The sequence below is a fragment of the Anoplopoma fimbria genome, chromosome 15 (genome assembly GCF_027596085.1).
Source record: "Anoplopoma fimbria isolate UVic2021 breed Golden Eagle Sablefish chromosome 15, Afim_UVic_2022, whole genome shotgun sequence".
In the NCBI taxonomy this organism is placed as follows: Eukaryota; Metazoa; Chordata; class Actinopteri; order Perciformes; family Anoplopomatidae; genus Anoplopoma; species Anoplopoma fimbria.
This window is the reverse complement of record NC_072463.1, coordinates 4,407,012-4,422,443: the sequence shown is the minus strand read 5'-3', so window position 1 is coordinate 4,422,443 and position 15,432 is coordinate 4,407,012. Positions and strand designations below refer to the sequence as shown.

General features: G+C 42.5%; 1 non-coding gene across 1 annotated transcript; it reads right to left on the bottom strand.

The window, feature by feature from the left end:
• Positions 1 to 13,408: 13,408 nt before the first annotated feature.
• trnas-uga (transfer RNA serine (anticodon UGA)) lies at positions 13,409 to 13,490 on the bottom strand. The gene has a single exon. It is a non-coding gene; the product is annotated as a tRNA-Ser (tRNA).
• Between the last annotated feature and the right edge of the window lie 1,942 nt (positions 13,491 to 15,432).

Below are 15,432 nucleotides of genomic sequence, written 5' to 3'. Positions count from 1 at the left end.
CAGTATGAGCTTTTATTTTTTTCCTTCAACAAAATGCTTACTCCTTTAAAAAGATGCTGGCACACAAAACATTATGTCGCTCTAACTGTACTAGAGTAAATAGTTTACATGGAAACATGGTTTACTTCCTCAGAGGTCAGGTGTTTCAGATGTCTTTATCAGTGTTCCAACTCAGACAGGACAGTTGGGTCCAAAAACACGGGACTTTCACCCAGGAGACCGCTGTTAGTGTCTCCTCTGAAACAGTAAGTCCAAGTTGACTTATTTCTCACGTGACTTCCGTACATTAATAACGCCACTTCACTAGTTATTGTACCCAAAATCAATTTTTCAACAAGCTGCTGTAGTCCAGCATTTGTAGCTCTACCTACGAAAAATAATGCAACGTTATTTGTAAATATCCCACAAAATGATTTCGTATGTCATCCACGTCATCATGAACGAGGAAGTATAAAGACCGCAAAAGCACAAACTTGGAGGTGGATGGGTCCGACAACCAGCGATCTTTCACCACATGAAACGAAAAGTCAATGTTGATTTATTTATTACGTAACTCGCGTAATGTCGTTACGGCACCTTTCCTGTGAAGACAGAAGTTTATTTTAAAAGAGCGTTTGCAACAAGCAGAAATAGTCACATGTTCTTTGGCTTTTGTAGGAAAATGTTTTTGTAAGATATCATACAGACTGTTGTAAGATGATACGTTGAACCCAACCCAAGTTGTTTCCCATGAAGACAACTGTATATTTTCAAAAAACTGTATCCGTGCAACGAGGAGAACTTGACTCGTCTTGTTGGACATTTGTAGGAGAACACATGAAAAATGTGTGTCGGCCTCCTTTGCCCCTCCAGGAGGTTTTATAAATGTATTTTTTTTAATTTCATGTTATAAAGTGACAGCAGCTGACAGAGCACAAGTTCAGTCCGTGACTTTTTGTTTAATGAACTGTGCAGCTGTGAATCAGCCGCAGACACAGCGGGGTGATTTTCATGAATATTTAATATTATTAATTTTCAGTCAGTCCCTCAAGTCTTTTTCCATCATTGTGAACCAAATTATCTAAATTTGAACACTGATTTCCCTTGGATTTAGTCTGTAAGGTAACGTTAGCGCCTTCCACCATGTTCTGTCTCAATCTCAAGTGTGTTTGTGAAGAGCCTTGATGTGTATTTGACTTTGTCTAAAGGTGGTGTAATTGTCAAACATCCTTTAACCTATTCTTGTGGGGAAAAAATGGATTTGAGGAATTAAGCTGTCACTACAAGCTCATAAATTAGCTATTCAACACCATTCAAAGAGCATTTTCTTCCCTACACTGGTGGTTCCAGTTGATCTGGTTGATTAGACCTCTGCTCGGGTTACAGTGAGGTTGGGCTCAGCTTTTCTGGGAATAACCTGAGCACACTTGAGCACACAATTTACCTTTTTTTCCCCCACAGCAAACAGTTTTCAGACTTGTAGGAGCAAGAAAAACATAGGTGTAACTGTTAGCATTACCATTGGCTCTGTTCCACTCTGTGTCTTAATAGGTCATGACAGTGAACCTGCATGGACTATAGAAAAACATCCTGAAGACTTAAACATCGAAATGGAACCCAGCCGCCATTGAAGTTATTGACTACACCTGTGCTTTTCATCCTGCAACAGGTCAAAATGCATGACATGGAAAAGCTCTAAATTACTCCTAAAGGTGCAAGTTGTCCATCTGTAACAGGTGAAACGAAACGAACACGCCCCTCCTGTGAAGAGGTGTAATTAGGGAAAGTAAGTGGAAACACCTGTGCGAGTAAGTTTGGTCTTTACTGAATATTTGATTCTTTTTTCGCTCAGGTTAAAAAAAAAAAAGTAAAAAAAGGCTCACAACAGAACAGAAAATGGTTTCAAATTGATTTATAGTGTGAAATAAAACAAGAGTGATCTTCTGCTGACACGTCTTTTTGGGGGGTTAAGTGCTTTTCTCAGTGATTCATGGACAAAACTCTAAAGGGCAACTCTCAAGAGATGAACGTTGGTTCCCATCCATTTTTTTAAACTCCCTGCCAACCTTACGTCCACACACTCATGGCTCTGACTCACCTAACTGCAGCAGGTGATTCCACCGATTAGTTCCTTTGTGTCTTTGTTAAAAGTGTCCTAATCAACACAATCGCCTGGTTTGGTTGTTTGTGGTGTGAATGAAATCACTGCCAGACTGTGTACAAAGGTTTTCTTTCAATACACGAGTGTAAATATGATTTTTGTAAGAGATGTTTGTAAGAAAAGAAGATTAATTTCTGTTGTTGGGGTTAAAGTATGGAACAATTCTAATATAAATGTAAGAATGTGTAACTGTCTATAAAGCTATTTTTGAGGGTTACAAGTCTGAATAAAGTATATATATTTATTTTCTTTATTTATATATTTTTGTTTTATTGAGGGTGGCTTTATTGATGGGAAAGTAGGATAGGCATATATAAGCTTCATGCTTCTGCCTATGCCTTTTCGTTATATTGTATTCTATATTATATATAGGCTGTATCCATTGTATTGTGTGTGATGACTGAATAAAAACACAATAACTAACTAAAAAAATAAAAATGAAAAATGAAACTTGTGGATTCAGTTGGCACCTCTTCTCCTGACCAGATGACTGTGAAGGGAACATGAATCAGAGAGGAGAGGAGTAAAAACACGCTGTTCGATTCCCCTCGCTTTGCCTCCCAGGTATCACTGTCTCTCCCCGAAAGCAATGGACGATTTCAAGGCCGTTTTTGTTTTTTTTTCAAAACAAAAAACACTTCCTCCGGGGGAGGGGGAGGGGGGACGAGGACGACACTATGCTCTGTGCTCAGAGGACATTGTGGCTGTGCAGCTATTTCTGCAGGCCTCAGAATGGTGTGCACAAACAGAATGGCCGCGGACAATGGGCAGCATGCAGTGAAGTGCAGGCTATAATGAGGCAGATGTCTGGCCATTGGGAGACCACAGCAGGTGGGGGGGGGGAAGGAGGATTGGGGGGACGACACATCCCTGCTTTTGTTGGTGGGGTTCACTCTCTCTCCCTCTCCCCTCACTGCTCTGCCTCTCATGGCCTCTCGCTCTTTCCTCCTCTCTTACAAACATGTGAACATGCACACGTGAAAACACACACACTCCCCCCCCCCCCAAAAAACTCCATTGGTTTTAATTATCCCACTCCAAATCCGCCGCTCCATTAGTAGCTGTATAATAGTGTGTGTCCCCGTCCCCCCCCCGTCTATCTCCCCCTCCTCTCTCCCTCTACCTCCCCGGCTCCTCTCCATTCACGTCGGGAGAGAGAAGCTGCCCTTTGAGCTCCTGTCAGCCTCGTTGGCCGAGGTCTCCAGGTTCTCACATTCCCTCTCGGCCAATCGGAGCGCCGCGCGGAGGCAGGGCCCAATTAGATGACAGCGTCCTGCCAGAGGGAAAGGAGAGAGAGAAAATAAAAAAAAATAAAAAAGCCAATCGCTGTGATTAATTTATTCGGATTCCCCTCCGGGGACCGACTCTCCTGGAACGCACCCCGTTTTTTTTATGTGTACCCTCATACCCAACACCTCCTCCTCCTCCTCTTCATTCTTTTATTGCATTTGTGAAGAGTGATAGAAGAATGCGGAGTATTTCTTTTTCAGGCACTTTTAATATGTGCCCCCCCCCCCCCCTCTCTTCACTTCCCTGTTTTATCCTCCCCCTCCTCCTCCTCTCAAGGTAATTACAGAGAAGTCTCAATAGATGGGAAATTCATGTCTTTGAGCTCCAGCCATATGATGTATGAGAGAGAGGCTGGTGCAGAATTAAAGGACACAGAGAATAAGGGGGACGGCAGGAACTTGAACCCGCAAGTGTTATTGTGCTCCAGCCGAAGGGGCCAAAACATAGTCTCCATGGTAAATAAAACGGAGAGCTTCTTCAGGCCCCCTCGACAGCCCCTCCTCCTCCTCCTCCCCCTCCCGCCGCCCCTCGCGACCTGTTGCTTTCTTCCAGCCACCATTGTCCCCAAGTGTGAAGTGGGTGACATCACCGCTTCCTCTTGTAAACAGGTGTGATGGGACGGAGGAATAAAAATAAGTCCACTGTGCGCCTCGGGGGCTCTCGTCTCCTTTCAGTGCGTGGGTTCCATTTCATGTCCCTCGACGCCGCCGGGGCCCAACCTCCACCCCCTCCCCCCCCCCGACCTACCCAACACCTCCGCTTTATCTATGGTAAGCGCAAACACAACGGAGGAAACCGAAAGAAATCTGTGAGGTTCATTTGAAACTCTGCCATCTTCTCTGACAGACAGATAGAGATTACAGTTATATCATCAAAATGCACTAGATTTCAGTGCATAAAGCGTAATCATATGTGTCTTCAGTGTAAGAGCGTCAACATCAGGTGACAGTTTTTTTTTGCTAAATGGATCATGTTTTAGAATTCAACCTTCCAAAGAAAGTGCCAGCTGTGTCTGCTTTCTCATACGAGGCTGCAGAGTTCAGTCTTTTAACATCTGCAAGGCGTGTTTTTGCCTGATGCTAATAAGTCTTAAATATGCACAGATCAGTTATTAGCACACATTGAGGATGTTCAATTTAAAAAAGGAGAGGTCGCTGTGAGTGCTGAGGAAAGTTTTCACTGACCACTGGTGATCGATGAACCATGCAGGTAAAGAGCAGCTGGTCCTGAGGAGAGTCCAACTCCAGGTCACTTATTAAATCGTGGGTCCAATGCACCAAGTTTGTTATGATATATTTCCAAGTTTGGTGCTGTGCGTGAAACTAGTTCGTCTTAAATTAAAACAAATCTAGATGCAAAGTGGAAATACATACAGAATGTATTCTGATCTAACACACGTTTGATCAGTTTTTTCTTACGCTTCGAACTATGACGCTCTTCTAATTTCGCTCTTCTAATTTCCGTGTTGGATGTGTCCAGTCTGGAAGTGTCACTTTCCCCCCTTACATGTATGTGTGGCTTTTCAAAATAAACATCCGTGTTTACAGTGTCCACTCATAACTTGCATATAGTCTCTTTTCAAACTAAACTTTCAACGTAGTTTACTTCCTTTTTAGGTGAACTTATGTCGCAAAAGAAGTTGGTTCGGTTTGGGAAAAGATTGTGTTTTTGGGTTAATATTGAACTACGCTTGGTAGATAACTGTTGTTAGTAAAGTACGGAAGTACCGTAACAGACTGTGGTAAAATAAGTCTGTAATGACTTGGTTTCACACAGCAGTCGAAGGCGGAGAGTCCGGAGTTATTTTGACCCTTCTAATCTCCTCTGCTACTAAACCCTTAAGGGACTTTCTTGATCTTTACACTGGGTCAGCTGCTCAGAAGCAGTTGGGTTTACACTGGAGTTAGTTAAAAGCCAGGAGCTTCTCATACAGACGCTAAAGAGTGGCTTGTGCGTCATAATCAAGAGGCCATGTGTCACTTCCGGGGCGGCTGTATTTGACAAGTTGAGAGTGAGATCAGGCTGCGTACTCTGATCGGATGTGATTGGATCGGCCTGATAACGACCAAAGAGGAAGGTGATCTGTCCTTATTACGGTTGGATCTCAGCCAGGTGTAAACACAATCTGTAAAGCGTGACAAAATGTTTAACTCCGCCTCCTCTTGGGGAGGCAGAGAAGACATCCTACCTGCATCATCTGTCAACCAATCAACCAATCTACTGTTGCGATACGCATGAGTGCAGCAGCTACATCTCACCCGACCGCTTCATGGGAATAATACGCTGCAATTGACATCTATTTATGATGAATATATGACAGATTTAAGGTGTGCTTGCTTACCATGCCACCATTTTACACCCTTCCAGGTCACAGATCATTTGTTTTAACTTTGCCCACCGTGCAACCCGCCCAGTCACTGCCAGCCATCCCATGGTGCTCATCAGAAGAGATCCACCACAAAATGATTTGGAGCCAGCAGCTCCACCCAGCTTGATAGGCCTCATAACCCCATCTGCACACCACAGAGAAACAGACTCATTCTCAATTGTTCTTTATTCGTCATTCAACAAAGAAAACAAGGATTTTAGGATGCAAAAGAACATCTGCATTGAATATGTTTCTGTTTCTTTAAAACTGGGTGTTGGGTTGGTGCGCTGCTGTGAGTTTGATGTTCGGCACACATCACACACACACACACACACACACTCTCTGGATCTCCTCTGTGATTCCTGTCACTCTCGCCTCTGTTATCCAACCAAGCAGAAATACCATTAAAAGCTGGATTCTGGAAGCTTATGTCAAGTTTTCATTTTCTTCACATCACATCACACACACACACACATACACACAGAGCGATGAACTCTCTCTCTCTCCATCCACCAAGCAAGAGACTACCACCCATCTCCTGGAAGTCCCAGCACCCACCCGTATTAACCTCTATTAATCCGGGTGCCTGTAAACGTGTCCTGATGATTTATGCATCTGGATGGGCGCCGAACTCTGCACTGACAACAATCCACGAGGGAGGATAATTAGCGAAGCACTTTCACAGTTCATATAGCTGCCTCATTAGGCGTGTAAAGTTACATCGCGTGTGCTTTTTATCCGCTCGCAGCGCCGCCACGGTGACGTAAATTTTGGGGGGTTTTTTGATCTCAGAGCGTCGCATCGCTAACGCCGCAGACGATCTCCGCTCTGGATGAAGAGGGCTGATGGATGATGACGGCGGCTGCTTCTGATGTCTGAAAACTTCAGATTTTTGGGGCGCGGGTGACACCGGGGCTTAAAAAAGCACCAGCTAACTGCTTAAGATGCATAAGAGCGTGAGTGTTTAACTCTAGAGTTTACTGTAACCCTCCCATCATGTGTCCTCAGCCTCTAGGGGACGTGATAAATGAATGATGAATGCATGATTCATCGTGATGAAAGCCAGCAGAACTCCCATCAAACGTGAGCGCTGCTGCAGTCTCTCTCTCTCTTCCACCTCTGACAGCTGCAGAGATGGACCATCACACTGTAGCTCCACAGAAACAAATACGCATCCATTCAAGACTGAATTATAAGCGTGCTGGTGTTTAACCCCACTCTTCCTGTCAACCTTCACTAAAATATCCCAAATTTAAGAGTTTAACACTTTCAACTTGGCATGCAAAATATGCTGTATGTATTTGAGAAGAAGACTCATTCATCTCCAGTCTCTTTTCTTTAACACAATCCTTGATTCACCACTGACAACTCTCTTACAGGAGCACCGTGAACTGCACGTCAAGCAGTGGTTGAGAGTTGCCAATCCAATGCTGGGTGAAGAGTTTGCCAACCAAAAAAATAAAACTTAAAAACACTCAGGTCACAGGAGATGCTGTGTAATCACTGGACCACCAGCGATGGAAGATGTATTCACATCCTTTACGTAAACGTTCTCTGTAGAGTTTTCTTCAATACCAAATTCTGACACACGTAAAAGACTTGCAAAGCTGAGTTTTCATACTGGCTAGCTCGCGGCCAATACGGCGTTTGCAGCCAATAAAGCCGTCGAACAACGTCACCATCGCCACAGAAGACAAGCGCCCAACCACCAGTTCCCCTTAAGGTGTTAGCTCTATCAGCACTGTTGCTGTTGTTTGCACTGTTATCTCCTTTAGCACCGTTAGCTGCAAGCCGTAGGCTCATCCTTGGTCACGTTGAGAGCTGTATGGAGGCGACAGACTAGCTTAGCATTTCAAATTTAACACCTTTAAGTATGAAACATTATGTTTGCATCTATATTTAGTTACTTGCAGTTTTCTTCTCTTGGCACATTTCCGCCACCTCACCATCAGTGGAACCGTTGGGGTTATAAATGAGAAGTAAGTTTTGTATGTTCATGCTTACCTCGGCTTTTTGCCTCATTTGCTATATGAATGACAAAGGAATGGGAAGAGACCACCCAATGATATTGTTGTGAACCATCTGGGGTCTTTACATATTATCTTCTTGAAAGGGCTTCAGCTAATGTATTGCCTAATTAGTGGAATTGATTATAAGGAGTTAAGATATGTTTTCAAAACACTAACAAACAGCAAATATCTGCTCACTTCGGCTTCAGGGCCAATTACAGTCAGCGTGTGACGGCTATGTTTATATCTTAATAGATGTACTTACACACTCGCTCTCATGGGACACACACACACACACACACACACACACACACACACACACACACACACACACACACACACACACAGATGCTGACAGATAACAGAGACGCAGACACGAACACACACACACACTCTCATGAAGAATCCATTATGGGCGCTCAGTAAAGTGTGGTTTTCCCTTTGTACTCGGATTCCAATTTGCTCAAACCTATAATCAGAGTCAAGGGCTGCCTATTTGTTTTCCGCGCTCGGCCTCGTCCTGTTTCAATGTTCGCTCAGACAGAGAGGGAACTGTCACACATAAAAGAAAGCTTGAACGTCGTTCGCACCATCATACTTTCATTCTTCCCCCAACATTCTTCCCCCTGGGTATTCATTAGTCAACCCACAGGCCCTCCCCCCACCCTCACCCTCCGTCCTCCTCTGCTCGTCACATAATTGCAGCGCTCCACAAACGGCTACACTTTGAGTCCGTGTTGAGAAATGTGTTTTACGAGGACCGTCAGTACTATTGATTTGTGTTGAGCGAATAATACTATTAAAGCATGGAAATTGTAAGGAATACCAAGAGGAGGAGAGGGCGGGTGTTCTCTCTTTCTGTGTTGCATATGGCAGCGTGTGACACAAAGGCAGATGCAGCGAGTTTGAAATGCGTTTTGATCTGCAAAGTGAGGGCTGTTTTCAAAAAGGATCTCAGGGCGATGCAATCATGTCGTACGTCAGGCTTTGACTGGCGACAGCTGAGGGCGAGGTCAACGCCGCCGAGACCTTCATCAGGACACGATCAAGTCCAGACGCAAAATGTTTGTGAGGCGTTCAAAACAAGTTACAGAGCTCATTAAGGCCGAGAGAGGGCTGAGGTCCAAAGACTCACTCGGTCATGAATATTGTATAACTTTGTCATTTAGATAAATACCTATAATAAGCTCCATTCATTTCGCCTGCCACACTCACATTGTACTTTCCAATACCATTAATCATTTATTAATTAATAAGTCATTTGTGAGGGAAACCTTTGGGTTGTAGTGTGGGTGTACTAAATCTTTTGTCAGTGTTTATCCTCATTAAGTCTCATAAATGCCAAATCTGTGCACATCCCAGACATGATATTAATTATGGTATGGCTTGTAAATGTTGTTCTGCCAACTGTTAAGCCCTTTGTTACTATTGCTAAATTGCTGTATAGATAAAGTGAATCGCTTGAACCATAGTTTGCTTTGTCTTTTTTGGATAAGAAAGGAAACACACTGGAGTCTAGATGTCATTTTAGATGATGACATTTGCATGTAATGTGGCTCTGAGTGGTCACAACAACTTTGACTAATTTGAAAGAATGCAGAAAACACTTTAATGACAATAATGACGGACGGAGTCTGTGTTTAACAACGCTAGGTTGTATCTATTCTTAAACCTGTTACAACTTCGGACAATAAAGGCAAAGGCATTTAGTATTGCAGTTCCATAATGTTGGGGGACAAGTGAGAAACATATTTGTTTCTTTTTAAATGGTCAAGCTCCCAAAACACTATATCCTACAATGCCCATGATGCAACCCAGAAGCTTATTTTGTTTAAACCCTCCACGTCTTTCTAACGCCTCTAGTTGGTAACGAAGGCTTTCTGTTAAAACTCTGAAGGCTCAAAGAAGCTGAGATAACTGATGAGATGTTCCCAGACTTAAGAGTGCTCACTTCAGAACCATAGAAAACATTAAACAGCTGTTTTCACAGGGGGAGTAATATTCATCACATCGTGTAAACTGATCTTCCTGTGTAAAGCTGATGAGGTGCCCCTTTAATGACTTATTAGTGATCTATAAATCATTAATAAATGATTCATTAGTGATGGCACTGTGGTGCTCTCTTTACTCATTACCTTTTAGTTCATGCTGTAGTACATGAGGCAAATGAAACCTCGTTGAATGTTTTTACATGCAGAAGCAGCAGTGTACATACATACATTTGTAAATAAATAAAGCGCCTCTTTTTCCTCGTGTTCCTTTTCGTTCTCTGGGATGTGATGTCATCAAACGTGACGTATCATTTTGCAGCACGTCAGAGAGTCGAACACAAACATCTAGCGAACACGCGCAGCCTCCTTTCCTTCCATATAAGTCTCCCCGGACAGGAAAAAAAAAAAAAAATGTGGAGCGTTTCCGTAGCGACGACGGGGCTAAAGAGGATTGTTTTCTCAGATGTTCTGCGGGCCCGCCGTTCCCCACGGTGACGGGGACAGAGGCGTTCCGGGATAGGCCTGTGGCCGCGCTTGGCAGGCCTCGGAGGCGTCAGCGCTGTTTCTCCCGGGACGTCCTGGCATGGCGTCCCAGCCCGCAACGCTGCAGCAGCCTCCTAATTAAAACCACACCGCTCCTCCTCTCCTCACAAAGTCACATCCCCCCTGACTCACATACCCACATTCTCACTAAATCCGAACAGCTATTTTGCAAATGAGTCTGACTTAAAGTGTTTGTTTTAATCTACATGCAGTACCAGATGGGTGGAGTTTATAGCATCGCAGTTTGTTAGATTAGCTGTCAATCACGGCAGAAAGTATGAACATTTAGTTTCAAACACTCTTTCTGTGGTTGTTAAATAACTTTCTGGCGCTCGCGGTGTTGTCATATGTGATAAATCCCACCCATCTGGCTTCAAAGTAGGTGAAATCAAACTACTATAAAAGACGTATTTGCACCCTCGGTCTGACTCAGAGTCCACACACAGAGTCTGAACTTTTCACTCTGCCATGACACACTAAGTCATGAGGGCATGTGCCAATAGCGGCTGCAGATTTAAAGTTTTACATCCAAATGTTTTCCTGCTCTGCTGCAAAGAGATGAAATGTCTTCAATCAGCTTCTTGTTAGGGTGAACAAAAAAAAAAGAGGTTGTAAGAGTTCACTGGAATCAAACACTATTTGAAAGTTATGTCTGTGGTTTGTTTTAGCCTGTCGGCGCCAGATGAGGTTTATTCTGTTAACAAAAGACAGTTTTGGTACCAAGTGCCAACGATTTTGACGACCTCAGAAAAGTATCGCGCTCACTCCGACGGACAACTTACTCGACGTTATTTGAATTGGTCTGAAGTGCCACCAGCATGGTAGTCCAAAACGTAAAAATCAAACACGGAGAAGTACTTTCAAGCGTTTTTTTATGCGGTTCATGTCGCAGGTTGGCTGAGGAAGGTCTTCTTTCTACTGCTCTCCACGTCCATTCGCTGAAGTCTCATCAATCACAGGCTGGTTAAGGCCAAGAAATTAGATACCCAGAATCCACTGGCACTGGCTTCATATATCATGCTCTTCACAAGCTTGGGTTTAACAGACAAGAAGAAGAGAGGGAAATGTAAGTATACCCCAAACTTTACATCATCGGCGTTCCCACACATACTTAATAGACTAATTGACAAACTTTTCCAGAACTTTTCCCAAACGTCATACCGAGGTTTCATGGCTTGTCATATTTCATAACTGGCTGTGGGAAATGTGACTTATTCTGAGTTATATCCTGCTTGTTGGAGGGTACATGTTGAACTTCAAAAGATGAACAAACAATCCGTCAATACTGGGACATACATCGATTTTACTCTCTGTTACTGATGATTCTATTAGTGGTTCCACAACGGCATCCTTTATGGTCCTGCTTCACAAAAAACAACAAAGTCCCAGCGGGTGTCACGGGAGGTGCACACTAATTAGCTGCATCTTAATCAGCACCAACTGCACATACTCTAACAAATCCATTTCATCCAGGAATCAATCTTTCCCTTTCCAGCAGTGTGTTGGATGAAGAGAAGTTTGAATGTGCATGAAAGCTAGACATGTGAAAGCATGAAAAACTTTAAAAATCGATAAACTTTTTCATGCTCGAGAGGAAAACAAGCGTTGCAGGGTGCTGGTTGCCAGACCGATGAGTGATAGAGCGGACCCAGAGTGTTTCTGCACAAGTGAACAGCGTGACAAATGATTCCTCATGAATATTCATTGTATGTGCTTCGATGGATATCTCAGTTAATGTATAGACTCCACAGTGTGCCAGCAAATGTAGGCTCATATTCTTTGTTTCTACTGTTTATATTTATAGCCAGTTTCATTCATTTTATAGAGGTATGAGCGTTAAGTGTTTGGATTTTGTTGTTTTGCTTTAATGAAAAACAACACTTACTGTTTATCAATGCCAACCCGTCAGGAGATGGAGGAGGGTTTTAATTCTGAAATGCACTTGAACCTTTTAGGAAAGTCTACTGTGTCTTCTGTGCACATAACAGTCTACAGACATACTTATTATGTTTCAATAATGTTGCACATTGAGGTACGTGTTTAAGGTTATTGTTGCATAATATATTTTTCCAATTATCTGTGTTATTATACATGCAAATAAATCGTGGTGTAGATGACACTTATTGCTTAAAGAATGCTTAATGTTGCACCTTTTCTATTTGGCATGCAGCTTGCTCATATGAAATTCTATGCGACATCTTTTTAAAAGTAAGTTGAGGCTTGTTTGTGTTGCTGCAAGATGATTTTGTCTCGTTTACACTGTGAAAGGATTCTAACATGATGATCACGCTCACCTCGCCGTCATCTTATGACTTTAAGTGTAGCGCTCAGATTTCTTTCTGCCTCTTTTTTCTTATATGAGCCTTGTGCACAGACACACACATGCACACACACTCTGGTATTGATATAAACGGGAGAATCTGTAATTTCATAGATTGGATTACTTCTGAATTATGCTTTATGGGCCCTTTTCAACAAAGTTGTTCTCCTCTGCAAATTGGATTAGCTCCGCCGTCTCCTTTGTCTTCAGTGCTGTGTGTTTAAGATGTTATTGCCATGACAGAAAGCAATATCTAGTGTGGTCTACTGTGTAGTTCTGTTTATACTGGAGACAACATGAGCCATAGAGTCTGGGAAAAGTGTTTCAAGCACCCGTCTCATAAATCTAAAGCAGGGAGTTCACGTTCGTTGTTGAAAAGTTTGACCAGCACATGGAAAATAGGCTTATTGTGTTGTATTGTGGCTTTTATAAGGCATTTACTGCAAGGCTAATAAAGTCCTCCTGTACTGAGCAATGACATCACAGAGTACATAAACAGACCTTTGCAAGTTAAGCACATGTTTATCTCTCATTTCACTCTTATTAGTGACAGTATGTACTCTCCTGTTTTTCCCAGTTCTCATTACTTTTTTACTTTATTACTTTTTTACAATGATTGAAAATGTAGCTATGCAAATTGACCCTTCATCACTTGGATCAAACCACCGTATTTTGATGGTTAAATAAGATAAGATAAGATAAGATAATCCTTTATTAGTCCCGCAGCGGGGAAATTTGCAAAAATATCGCTGCGAGCAGGGTTCGAACCTGCGCGGGAAGATCCCATTGGATTTCAAGTCCAACGCCTTAACCACTCGGCCATCGCAGCCAGCTAAGTGACAAAGACAATGACAAAAGTCATATTAAAGTAAAATACTACACTCTGCGTAGAGCAACCTAGCCATTCTTAAGGTTAGCTAGTTTTGCTAGCAATTTGTTTTAGCTATTTTAGCAAATGAGCTGCCCAGCTAACTTGGAGACCCTCCGATATTATGTAAGCCACAGAGAGGAGTTAATATAGTTTGTAGAGTTGAAGTTCTTCAGGCCCTGGTTGAAAGAAGCATTTTGCACCCTGCTTTTGTGTTGCTGAGGGGGCCCTTGTTTTTACATTCTATGCTCCTCGCAGTACTATACTATTATTATATTGAAATAATGAAAAAGCGCTTTCTCATTTTATTGACTTTTGCTGGATACCCGACGCTATGTGACTTACTGTAACTACCAACCGTGGTTACCATGATCTGAACAGAAAATACATCTGGAGGCAAATCAGTGCATTGCTTGAAATGTTGGGTAAATTGTTAACATTAATTCAAACTGTATGATAAACTATTTGGTAACTTACAGTTCCATTGTGTTAAGCTAACAGTAGAACTTCTTCAGTGGTTGCCTTGCTGTTACAAGTAGCAACCTTCTTCAAGCTTCTGCTACCGTTCCATCATTCGCCGTATCCTATACAGCTTCATACAACATTGTTTTAACAGCTTCCCACTTGCTCCCATTAAAAACTTCAACTCACTTTTATCTCCGACCTTTATTGGAAGTGTTAACACACTTCACTGCATGTCTTTGCACCTGTGCATGTCTCCTGAGGATAATCAATGAGGTTGTTTTTCCTCCATCTAGAGCAGCTCTGACCCAGAACTCTTATACAGTGCACCACAATAAGCATTTCAGAGTAAAGGACTTACATGTACAAAATGACATGTAGAGCAGATTTTTTTTGTAAAAGGCACTATGTTGCTAACTGTGACAACAATGGCCATGAAAATACAAAGCAGGCTGTTTTTTTTTGCACAAGTGCATCCCACACACATTGCACCTCTGCTCCTCATCTCCTGGAACATCCGGAGAAACACAAGATGACGGTGAGTCACAACGTCGTCATGAAAACCTGTGTAGGTGCAAGATCATCACGTCTCAGATTGCTCACTTCTTTTCCAAGAAAGGATCGAGGAGGAAAAGTTTTATGCTACTTCATTGGTTTTCCTCTCCCCACGCTGCAGAATTACACTTCAATTTTGAGAGATCCCATTCACTGCCTGTGGAGGAACATGAAATAGAACAGGAAACGTTTTCTGCTACACAGTAGGAGGCCACAGGGAGTTGTGTTTATACCTCTGCAGCGCTTACACAAAGGTTCAAATGATCTGGAAAATGAGGAAATAAATACTTTACTGATTTAACTCCGGAGGTGTAATATCGTCAAGTGCTTTGAGTGTCTCATAAAACATGATAGCAGTGCTTCACCGCACTCCCTTAAGGCTTCAACGAAAACCCTGCATTCCTTAACGAGGATTTCTTTTTGTCTCTCTCTCTCATTTATGGTGACGTTTCCTCGATTCAGACCGAATTTATGGCTCGCTGTTTGGTTCGCCACCACCAAGACTGCAGCAGCTGTGAGGAATTACCACGAGGAAACAATAAAATATCCCTCTCTTCTGAAAATATGTCAGGAATGCTTTTATTTTGATGTGTCTCAGTCTTGTTTGGTTCGACACAAACCTCCCCCTCTGTCATATTGTTTCATTGAGATTATGTCACAGTCTAGCTCATAATGCAGAACATAAGAAGGCGATTGCTCTGAAGCTCATACTCATTGGGGGAAAAAGTGAATATCCAAGTGAAATAACAATAAAATGATATTTCTCGTGCACTTTTATAGCCAACACTGGTAGTATCGGTCAGCTTACGCCTTCAATCCTTTAGTTTACATTTAACATTTCTTGATTTTTTTTTTAACTTGGAGTGATATGTTATCCCAAAATTAA